This window comes from Jaculus jaculus, chromosome 3, assembly GCF_020740685.1.
Source record: "Jaculus jaculus isolate mJacJac1 chromosome 3, mJacJac1.mat.Y.cur, whole genome shotgun sequence".
Lineage (NCBI taxonomy): Eukaryota > Metazoa > Chordata > Mammalia > Rodentia > Dipodidae > Jaculus > Jaculus jaculus.
In genome coordinates, this window is record NC_059104.1 from 54,720,546 (window position 1) to 54,733,243 (window position 12,698).

At 37.8% G+C, this 12,698-nt stretch overlaps 1 pseudogene; it reads right to left on the reverse strand.

The window, feature by feature from the left end:
• Positions 1 to 11,412: 11,412 nt before the first annotated feature.
• Positions 11,413 to 12,364, reverse strand: LOC101607198 (annotated as a pseudogene).
• Positions 12,365 to 12,698: the final 334 nt, after the last annotated feature.

Here is a 12,698-nt window from a genome sequence, read left to right on the forward strand (position 1 = left end):
TCAGAGTTATGGCATCTCCACTTTATCAGTTCTGGTAAAACCTGTGGATGATGACACAACATCAATACAGCAGAAGTGAAGAGCAACAATCACTTCTACAACCTGAGCAGACAGGCAATGGATGAGGTCCTACATCCGAGCCACCTAGGAACTGTACAAGATTCTGATCCCTCAAGTAATAGACTGAGGACCAAGTTTTAATCACATGGTCTTTCATGGGACATTCAACATCCAAACCACAGCAGGGCACTGAAATTCATGAAAGCACATGTTTGCATTTATGATTATGTTCAGCCTGGTAATTTCATGGATTGATTCTCTAATGCCACACAACTATGGTAATATTCCTTTATAGGCATAACTATAGTCTCAGAAGTAAATTTCTCTATGCCTGCTCACCCCTTGCCTTTGGAAGTTATTCTGTCTCTAGTAACCTGTTATCCTCTTTCACACCACCAATTTACCTGGTCATTGATAGGCAGGTTGGGGTAGAAAAACAGCAGAACCCTCTCCAGTATTCTGACTAAGTCTCAGTCTTAGGTAATCTCTTTAGGGAATACATATCAAGTCTTCTGTTCTACCAAGAAAGGGCTAGATAGATGGTCTGGACAAAGTCACCATTAGCTGATACTGCCCATCCATTGACAGAATCACCATGAAACCATCTCAGTATTCTTCTTTTTCCTTCTAAAAGATAAGTGGGGAGAAAGCTTGAAGACAGTGTACATCCCTCAGAGCTTTCAAGTCTTCATGATAGGTCACACTTGGCCTTCACAACTAATTACAGCTTTTTAAAGATATTTTTATTTTGTTTATTTATGAGAGAGAGAATGGGCATGCCAGGGCTTTCAGCCATTGTAAATGAACTCCAGATGCATGTGCCACCTTGTACATCTGGCTTTATGTGGATACTGGGGAATTGAAACTGTATCCATTGGGTTTGCAGGCAAGTACCTTAAATGCTAAGCCATCTCTCCTGCCCCTAATTACAGCTTCTAAACTCTGACTTCCAACTGACAATATGTTCTCAGGTAAGCCAATGAACATGATCGTTTTCTCTGTGCCTTTGTCTGTGAAGATTTTCAGTGACCTTGCTTGTCTGTATTCTTACTTCTCTGGTGTTGAACAGAAGCAACATCGAAGTAATTGTGATTTGTCCTTCACTTTCCCTGCTGTGCTGATGGGAACAACATTCTTATGGGTTTCAAAATCTCTGACATGAACTTCATGGAGTTCCTCTTAGAGTGTCTTTTTATGATGTTTATGTCAGATTACCTTATATTATCCATGGAGATTTTTAAATCTTATGAACTTTTAGCTATGTATTATTTCTTTAAACAGACTGTTTTCAGGTTAGAACAATTCACTAGCCAGATAGGTAATGAACAAGAGGTCAGAAGGGAAAATTCCTGGGATCCACCTGTCCTCACCTACAAGATTACTTGGATAAATTTGCAATGGACTAAGTACCTTTGGTGGGGCAGGTTTTTCCAAGCTGGTCTCTGCCATATATTGATACATATTCTCTATCTTCCTTATCTATGAGAATTATCATGATGTAAAATTTCTAGGAGCTCTATTCTGAGTACTGTAGCCATTAGAAGAAGACTTAACTATAACTTTGTAGGTCTTTGCATTGAGGACTATAATTAGCTAAGGCCCAGCCAATTAATTTCCACTCATTTATTAGTTGTTCTGCATGTCCCTAAGTTATGTAAGGCTTAATTATGCCTACAGATATGAGCATTATCATTTTCTTATACTTCACCTATGACAAGGTAGACCAAACTGAATAATAGAATGAGCACTAGTAAACAACTTACCTCATGGCAACTGCTCACTTTCTAGTTTTCTTTGCATTAAATTTTACATTCTACATCTTGACTTCCATTCATTTTCATATTCAAGAGTAAATTTTGTTTTCTGTGATAAATCTGATCTTTTAAATTCCCTGATTGAATCATTAGCAGATGATTGAATCAAATATGTCATCCTGGTTGGAAAACAAATATTATACAATTGCCTTTTTGTCCTAGGGAAACTTTTTTATGTTTGACATTTCTATAGTCGATTGTTATGTCTCAAGGAAATAAATCTCATTTGCTACCAAATCCTCATATAAAATGCAATAGAATGTGTTTTTGAATCATACATATGTATTGTAAATTCAATGAAGAAAGTAAGAAACACTCTGATCAGCCTCTAAATGTAGAATATGAAAATTAACCAGGAAAAAAACACTGGCAATGATGTAGAACTCACAGCAAATCAAAGTTAAAAAAAAAAAAAAATCAGTTGTGGCCCAGCATGGTGGCACACACCTTTATTCTTCACACTCTGGAGGCAGAGGCACGAGAATCACCATGGGTTTGAGGCCATCCTCAGACTACATAGTGAATTCTAGATCAGCCTGGACTAGAATGAAACCCTACCTCCAAAGAACAAAAAAAAAAAAAAAAAAAAAAAAAAAAAAGAATTTTGTGATAATGGTGCGTTGACTGCTACAATACATTTTCTTAGATGTGGATGTTTTCTATTGTTTAGACATCATAGTTTCCCAAAAGTAGGAATACATTCATTTTAGTCTTAAGTCTTCTGTATGTCTTTTTGGTAAAGACAGGAGAAAAATCTTTCCTACTTATAAGAGCCTGTGTGTATTATTTGAAAATTTAGGTAGGTAGTAACTCTTTTGCCATTTGTCCAATGGAGCTATTGAAAAAAATAAATCAATCATGTTAATGTCTTTTAATAGCTATGCTCAATAGTCTTCAATTACTTCTTAATTTTAAAATACAAGGAACATTATAATTTTACAAATCTACAAACTTCTGCAAATAGAATATTTCTTTGGATACTGAAATAGACATATGGTTTATCAGTTTTTTCACTAAACTATCTGCTCCATGTTTTGCCTGGCATTATCCCCATTCTAGCTGTATTTGTTTAAAAAATGTCATAGAGAAATGTGGAATAAATCTAATGTTGCTGACAATTTAAGCTTATCATCATCTCTAATGAGAAATCAAACTTATGTAATATCACAAAGTGAGAAATGTAAACTTTAGGGAAAGCAATTGTATTTTTTGTATAATTCTGTGACTATATAGTAAGCTTATGTAATAAATATTTCATTTTCTTACAAAAATCTCCAATTATCATTTACTTATTTATATGTAAAATAGTTTTCACAGATACAACTTTTGCTAGAATAAGCAAATTCAGTGTTTTCTACAATACAGTTTGTATTAAAGCTCCTACTGTTAAAATGATCATATTGAAATTTTGGTCCTAATCATGGGAAGGTGATTGAATTATGTCATCTTTGACTTAATTAGTAGATAAATTCATTAGTGAGCTTGTGGTATTATGACCTTTGTGGAAGGTAAGAAAAAGTAGGAATGTGGGAACTGTCTGGTGGAAGTAAATCACTGGGGTTATATCTTAGTAGGACTTGTTGTCCAGAAGGTGAATAACTCTGCTTCCTTATCAATCCAGCTGTACAAGTTACATTTACACCAAAGTATTAGGTACAATATAGCAAGCTGACCATGGACTGTGACCCTCATATGATGTGCCAAAATATGTACATGCTGTCTTTTCAGTGGACTCTTTGCTCTTTGTCTTGGGAATAAAAATGTGTAATAAAAGATGATACCATTTTTGGTTAGTGTTATTCTGAGGTATATATATGCATGTATATTTGCTATTGAAAATGGGACAGCCACACTGATTTCATTCTCTGTATATTAGTTCTTTGCAAATAGAAAAATCTATTGTTTTTTTTTTTTGCATTGATTTTTCATCCTGCTGCTTTGCTGAAGGAATTTATGACTTTTAGAAGTTTTGAGATGGAGACTTTCAGGTCACTTATGTATAGGATCATGACATGTGCAAATATGGCTAACATGACTTCTTCCTTTCCAATTAGAATCTCTTCTATTTCTTTCTCCTGCCTTATTGCTTGGGCTAGTACTTCTAGTACTATGTTAAACAGCAGTGGTAAGAAAGAAAACATTAAAAAAAAAAACTAAAGAAAGAAATTGAGGACTTAAGAAAATGGAAAGACTTCCCATGCTTCTGCATAGGTAGAATAAATATTGTTAAAACAAAACCCAGCATCATTCTTCACAGAGACTGAAAACAAAAAATGATTTCAAAACTTTGGTATCACCATACCCAATCTGAAGCTATACTGCAAAGCCATAGTTAGAAAAACAGCCTGGTACTGGAATAGAAACAGAAACATTGACCAATGGAACAGAATTGATGACCTAGACCTTAGTTCAAGTAATTGCAGCTACTTGATCTTTGACAAAAGTGCCAATAATGTAAACTGGAGAAAAGACAGCATCTTCAACAAATGGTGATGGAAAAATGGATGACCATATGTAGAAAAATGAAATTAGACCCACTCATTTCACCACACACAAAAATCAAGTCCAAATGGATTAAAGGTCTCAGTATAAGACCTGAAACTATTCAACTACTGGAAGAAAAATAGGAGGCACTTTCCATGATATAGGACTGGAAAAAGACTTTCTTCAGAAAAATTCCAGTAGTCCAGGAAATTAAACAAGCACTAAACCAATGGGATCTCATGAGGCTGAAAAGCTTTTATAAAACAAACATACTATAAGTAGAGCCAATAGGTAACTGACTGAATGGGAGAAAAGTCTAAGTCAGCTATACCACTGACAATAACCTAATGCCTAGAATCTACAAAGAACTCAAAATACTAATTAAAAAAATCAAACAACCCACTCTAAAAGTGGAGCAGAGAACTGAACATGGAGTTCTCTGGGGAAGAATTATAAGTGCCTAACACTCACTTAAGGTAATGTTCAGTATCTCTAACGATTAGGGAAATGCAAATTAAAACAACTATGAAATTCTACCTTACCCCAGTAAGGATAGAAAACAGTAAAAAAATCAAATAAAAACAAATATTGGTGAAGATGTGGAGAAACTGGAACACTCATCCACTGTTGGTGGGAATGTAACCTGGTGCAACCACTATGGAAATCAACATGGAGGTTCCCAGAAATGATGAATATAGAGCTACCAACAGACTCTGTTATTCCCTTTCTGGGCATTTACCCTAAAAGGTCCACATCTCAGTTCAGAGATATTTGCTCAACCATGTTTATATATACACAATTCACAATAGCTAAGAACTGGAATCAAACCAGGTATTCATCATTGGACAAATGGATAACCAAGATGTAGTCTATTTACGCAATGGGATTATACTCAGAGGGGGACTTGATATAAGGAAGCTCTGGGTAAAAATATCCCCTTCTTTTCCTCCTTCCTTCAACTTGGCTGCCAAAGCTGCTCACTACCTTCCAGCCTGGATTGAAGACCAGTGTGGACTAAAGACCAGCAACAACTGAAGACCCATGTGGATCAAAACCCAGCAGCTCCTCAGGAAGCCTCCAGGCTTTCCAGTAGCATCTGCAGTGCTGGGTTGGGACTACTGAGGCATCTGGCCACATGGACTGAGCATCTACCAGTTCAGTGATTCTTGGGCCTGCAACTGCTATTGGACTACTGTAAGCTGATATAATAAATCCCCTTTTCAAAATGATTCATTCTAGCAGTTCTGTTTCTCTAGAGAACCCTGACTAATACATTCTCTAAAGGAAAATTAAACAGAAAAGAATAGAGAAGAAAAGAAACAGAGAACAAGGAAGAGGGTAGGAATGGAGAATCACAGATTTGGACTTCTCCACAATTATATTTCACGTTTTGGTTATGAATGTTACCTTTACTTAGAATGTTTTTAGGCAATAGCCCTAAGAATAAAATATTACAATGGATTTCCCATTGGTGTGCTTTGATTCTCACTGTTTAGAAATCAGTAAAGCAATAAGTACATTCTTCCTGTGATAGCTTTCAAAAGAGAATAAAGACAAAATTCTATAACATTTCTAATTTACTCTGTAATGAAAGGAAAACTGAAATAAACTCAGGGAAGTGAATTATATTTTAAATTCCTATTTAGTAAATGTATAAATTTTAAGAAAATAAAAATTACACACATTTTCATTAAATTAAATTCTTGTACTTTGGCCTGCTAAAATTGACATTGAGTGTTCAATAAATGTGAAGAGGAGAGAGATGGATAGGAATATAAAGTTTAAAGGCAGTCTCACCTACTTCTTAGTTGTAGCACTCCAATTCTCTTGGTGTTCTTCCTGGGATCTCAGATGCCTGACAGATCCTTGGGTATTCCTTTATAAAGTTATAGATGCTGGTTCCATCAGTGTACATTGCTTCACAGATAGGGCCACAGATACTGGTCACACCTCTGGGCAGTCCTTCAAGGGTCAGGTTTGAATGCTATTTTCACTTCTGGGCTTTCTGACGACTTTGTCCATTCCACGTCAGGTCATAGATGCTAGTCACACCTCCGGGAGTGACTTCAGAAGTCCAGTTGAAAATGCTGTTCCTTGTCACTAGAAAGTCCTTCCAAATGTTGGACATGCCACGTAAACCTGAATCTTTCTTCCCAGGCAGATTCTAAGATTCTGGCCAGGTTTCTACATCACTGAATACTATGAGGTGTTGATGCAAACTTCTCTTCCAACAGCTTAGAGGTATTCTGTTGGCCAGGTTTCTGTGTATTGTCATTTTCCACTTGCTCTGAATTTCCCAAGAGAATGGATCAACAAGTTTCTGGGGCTGCTAAGCCACTGACCTGGTAGAATCTTTTAAATATAGCATTTTGGGTAGATTCCCAGTAATGGTATAACTGGGTCTGTTGGTATTTCTATAGTCAGCTTTTTCAGGAGTCTCCATATTGCTTTCCAAAGTTGTTGTACCATCCTGCATTCCCACCAATAGTGAATGAGTGTCCCTGCTTCTCCACATCCTCGCCAGCATTTATTTTCATTTGACTTTTTGATGTTGGCTATCCTTATTTGGGTAAGGTGGAATCTCACAGTTGTTTTAATTTGCATTTCTCTGATGATTAGGGATGATGAACATTTTCTTAGGTGTGTGTTTGCCATTTGTATCTCTTCCTCTGTGAATTGCGTGTTTAACTCTGTGCCCCATTTTGTGAGTGGGGTATTTGTCTTCTTATTGTTTAGACTTTTGAGTTCTTTGTAAATTCTAGATATAAGGCCTCTATCAGTTGGATAACCTGCAAATATTTTCTCCCATTCTCTGAGTATTCAATTGGCTTTGCTTATTATATGCTTGTCTGTAAAGAAACTCTTCAGCTTCATATGATCCCAATGGTTGAGTGACTATTTAAGAACTTGAGCCACTGGCGTTTTATTCAGGAAGTCTTTTTCCTTTCCTATATCATGGAAAGTACTTCAAAACCTTTCAAAGCCACAGAGATTTGCTCAACCATGTTTGTAGCAGCTCAATTCGTAATAGCTAAAAGCTGGAATCAACCCAGATGTCCATCTTTAGAAGAATGGATAACAAAGATGTGGTATATCTACACAATGGAATTCTATACAGCAGTAAGAAAAAACGACATAAAGTAATTTGAGGAAAAATGGTTGAACATGGAACAGATCATTCTCAGCGAACTTACCCAATCACAGAAAAAAAAATTGACACATAGTCTCACTCATCTGCAACACCTAACCTGAATCTGCCCAAGATGCCTTACATACCCAGCAAGCACCTCATGGACTAGACAATAAGATGGATGGGAGGGTGGGGAGGGAATCAAAGGGTGGAAAACAGTAATCCGGACCCAAATGGCAATGGTACCATAAAATTCTACTTCCTAAAAGACAGACCAAATGGCTGAACCTTCACTAGACCCTTACAGGAAACACCTGAACCACAAGACACTGGAGAGGGTAGGATCAAGACTGACCTAAATCTCCTACATCTTCCCTCCCTCCCTCTCCCCCTCTCCCTTCTATCTCTCTCCTCTCTAACTCTTGTATATTAGTTATCTTTTTCCTCAATTTCTTAGTGGACACTAACCTGTAACCCCCACTTCCAGCTTGGGCCTACCATCCACAATGAGCTTTTGATCAGAGAAACCTACAAGGTTTCCCAAAACAATGACAGACTTCTGTCAGAGTACTTGATGACCCACCAAAGGCCAGTGGTAAGACCCTATTGCTGAAGACTCCATACACAGCTGACATGTAAAATGGAATGACATGGCTGGAAGCCAGGAGAGAGTCAGTCCCCAGACAGTCAGCGTGTCTAGTGCCAGAAGTCGCTACATAGGCGACTGGGGGAAATGACCAAGATCTGTCCAAGCAACACATTGTTTAACCTAATTAGCAACAAATAACCGGATGTGATGCCCACACAAGTGCAATAGTGGTACACAGCCATGGTGAGGAATCAATTGCTCTTGATTTGGCTAACTGATCCCCTCAGTGGTACTAGACCCATAGCTGGAGCTGGGAAACAAGTCACAACCATACACAAACACAAGCCCACTCTACAATATCAAGCTACCATCAATCACGGGGTATAAGAGGGCCTAAACCTATCATACTGTCTATCAAAAAAGTAAGTCTTATCTCAATTTTCTGGGTGCTAACTTACTCTCCGTTGGAGAATCTGCTTCTCTTTTCCAGATAGATGCAGATCCTAAGAAGAGAGCTGCCCCAACATACCTCAAAAGGGGCCCAACTGAAACTAAGGACAACTGGCGAAATAAGCAAGGGTGATGTTTTCCTGTGAACCGGATACCAGCACAAAGGGGAAGGAGATCAATGCAGAAAAAAATCAACTGCTACCAAATCAGAGAGCCAGAGCCTCAGAGGCCCCCAACACCTCAGCACTGAAGCAGACCAAAAATGAATCCAACATAGCTCAGGGAAATTTTGCGGAAGGGGGGGGGGATGTCAGAGTCACATGTTGGGTCATGATTTGCAGAGACATTTATCATACCAATAACTGGGGGCTAACTCCACAATGCACGACCCATTTTCATTAACAAGGAGTGTCTAATGGGAGGGAGTAGATCACAGATGAGTCTAAATAATGGTACCAAACTGCCTGTATTTACTGAAAATAAAACTAATAAATTAAATTAAAAAAAAAACAGCCATTAAAATAAAACAGCATTTGTCCAGCTGAAAAAAAAATATATTAAAAATGCATCTTAATAAAAAAAAAAAAACCCTCTAAAATCTAAGCCTGTAGTCGCCACATTACCCCCACCTGCGCTATAGCTGGCATGCAGCATGTCCCCCAGGGGCTCATGTGCTGGACACTAGGTTTCAAGGTGATGGTGTTGAGGAGTGGACCTTAAGGAGACTGGGCTGGAGATATAGCTCAGTAGTATAGCACTTGAGGCATGTGTTTTGAAGGGATTGTGGGATTCCAGCCTCTGTATCCCTGTCTTGCTGTGTAACTCCTCCATTGCTACCGTGGTGCCATCCATGTGACCTTCACCCAAAGCTGAGCTGACACTGCGTGCCATGTCTTGAAACCTGTACACCTATGAGCTTAATATATTTCTTTCTTTGTAAAGTTACATAGCTTCAGGCATTTCACCACAGTAACAAAAGCAGGCTATTATAACTTGTAAGTATTGACTGTTCTCAGACACTAGGGGTTATGAGCCGATGTGGCCCTTCTAAATGTATATGTTGAATTCCTAACCACTAGCAACCCCCCTCAGAATTTGACTGTATTTGGAGAAAGGGTGTTAAAGTGAATATTAAATTAAAATAAGATTGTCAAAATGGAAAAAAAAATAAAAGAAAAAAAATATAGCACTTTGAAGCTTCTCCTGTTATGAGCCAAGTGGAAAGGTTTTTCTTTTTTGCTTTTCTTTTATTTTTGGTGTCTCTCCTTCCTCTGTTGCTGCCATGTGCAAATTTTGTTGCTTGCCTCCCTCCTTTTGTTTTTTTTTTCTCTTTAAAATTTTTGCTACTGGGACTATGATACCAATTTTCTGAGACTCCCTGTTTTAAGTGTAGTTCTGGTTCCATACTCTCATGAGAGAGAATGGGGTGGTGAAGAAGGGGGTTACCTAGACCCACTTAATTCCTCTTTCAGGAATGTCTATGTGTTTTCTGTTTTTCTCTGTTAACTTTCCTTCTTTTTTAAAAAAAATATTTATTTATTTATTTGAGAGTGACAGACACAGAGAGAAAGACAGATAGAGGGAGAGAGAGGGAATGGGCGCGCCAGGGCTTCCAGCCTCTGCAAACGAACTCCAGACGCGTGCGCCCCCTTGTGCATCTGGCTAACGTGGGACCTGGGGAACCGAGCCTCGAACCGGGGTCCTTAGGCTTCACAGGCAAGCGCTTAACCGCTAAGCCATCTCTCCAGCCCACTTTCCTTCTTTGTTATTACATTAGATTAGAGAGTTTTAACCATCACTCTCTTCTGATATCCAGCTATCTCTTGTTTATTCACTGGAGATTCCACAGATATTGCCTGTGTCAATCTCCATCTTGGATTCCACACCCTGTGTTTATGTTCCAAATGTTCCTTTCTACAGTATTCTGTGCCTTATTGAGGTACAATATATGTGTAAATATTACTTTATAATTATTTAGTAATGTATAAAAATCTAAACTGTATAAATATAAATATATATACATGTATATATAATAAAACATCCTTATAATGATTAAACATATCATTATCCCCATTTTCATAAGCTTTTTTATAATCCCTTCTAACTTCTTTTCTCCATTCCATCTTTAGTAACCAATAATTTTCTATTATAATAGATTACTTTATAGTTAATACAGCTTCATATAAATAAAATCATAAGTATATACTATTTATTGCTTGCATTCTTTGCTCAAATCCTAACCCTATTTTGAGATTTACCAATGAACACCAAGGACTCTTGACACTGCAAACAAACGACAAATGTATGGGTCACTTTATACATCAGGCTTTTTAAAAAATGTTTTTATTAATTTATTTATTTGCAAGTACACACATGAAAGATAGAGAATGAGAATGCCAGGAGCATTTGGCTTTTTGCTTATTCATTTACATGTTGACTAATGTTTGAGCTGTCTAGTATGGATTGAGAACACAGAGAGCAGTCATTCACATTCATGTACAAAACTTTGTATGTACCTGTGCTTTCCTCCCTTGAGCAAACACCAAGGATAAGTGGTCATATCATTATAAAGTGTGTTTAACATTTTAAGAAACTATTAATTATCTACTACTCTGTGACTGACTATCCTAAACCATACTACCTTAAATCAATATATTTATTTATTAGTTCAGAATTTATGTGAGTTATGAGTCTGGGACTAGTTTAATCAGGGTCTAAATAAATTCCTTTGGCATTCTTGTTCAAGTTATTGATCCATTTCAGTATGGGTCTATGTTTTAACTCTCCACTATGTTTCATTTGTCAGTTTGTTTATCTCTGCTTAGTTACAGTGGCTATATAAATAATCTTCTTGAGCTGAGCCACCTCTTAGCCCTTGGCTTTTGTTATATGATGCTAGTTTCATCCTCAGTGCTGTACATTCCTTTCACCATTGTTGCCACTGGATGAACATTAGATAGGTGAATCCGTTCTTCAGCATGAATTTATTGAGGTTGGCAACACTTAGCTAAATGGCCCAGTTGGTACATCCCTTTAGTTTGATGACTTCATAGGCACTTTGCATCACCAAGTATATACTTCCTTCTAATTTTCACTATTGTTGTCTCTCCCCATGTCTTGTATTTGGTACCTGGAGAGAAACACCAGACATGTTCACTGCCCTCCATACAGCTACAGTGGTCTAAAGTTGCTGTGTTTCCCCAGAATCCATCTATGACAGCTTTTGGTATGAATGCCAAGTTTCTCTGCCATCTGAGAGGCAAATCTAGCAGAGTTCAGATTGCAACCACTTCCAATCACCCAGTGCTTGGACAATTCACTTAATGTCCATGTGACATAGATAAGAATATCCACTGTGTCGGAAACCTCAATGGTGATGCAATCAGGGCTCTACTTGACAATCTGAGGAATAATGAATTTGAATATGTTAACATTTCTCTGCATGACAACCCTCCCTTTCCTGCTGCTGGACTCCAGCAGTTACTACAGTGATCTTCGAGTTCACTGTCTGGAGTAATCTTTATCTCCCACAATTTCAGGTACCTGAAGAAATAATCTTCCATGTTGCATATTCATTACCTCACCTTTGAGCTTGTCTTCCAAGATATCTACAAGGGCAAGTTTATCAGCCACAGACTTTCCCAAAATACTAAATACACATGCCATGCCAACATGCCCCACAACCACCACAGTGATCTTGTGTGAGACAATTGCCTCCCCTCCTGCAACTCATGCAACAGAGGTTTTTCTTAAATGATTCCATTTTGTCCAGATGAGAATGTGCTCTGGGCATGCATTCAAGGTAACAAAGGCAAAGCCTGAGGAGTGTCCTCCCATTGTTAGGTCTTTATCTGAAATGTCTCAGCTACCTTAATGTGAATATTTATAACTATAAACTTCCTCTTATAACTGCCTTAGCTTTCGCTAGAGCTTCAGATAAGTTATGCTAACATTTCCGTTTTATTCTAAGAGATTACTTTTAAATATTTTATTTGTTTAATTGCATGCAGAGAGAGATAGAGAGAAGAGAAACAGAGAGAGCTAAGGGCCATACCATGGCCTCCAGCTGCTGCAAAATGAACTCCAGATGCATGTGCCACTTTGTTCATCTGGCTTTACATAGGCGCTGGGGAATTGAACCTGGGTCTTTTGGCTTTGAAGGAAAGTGCCT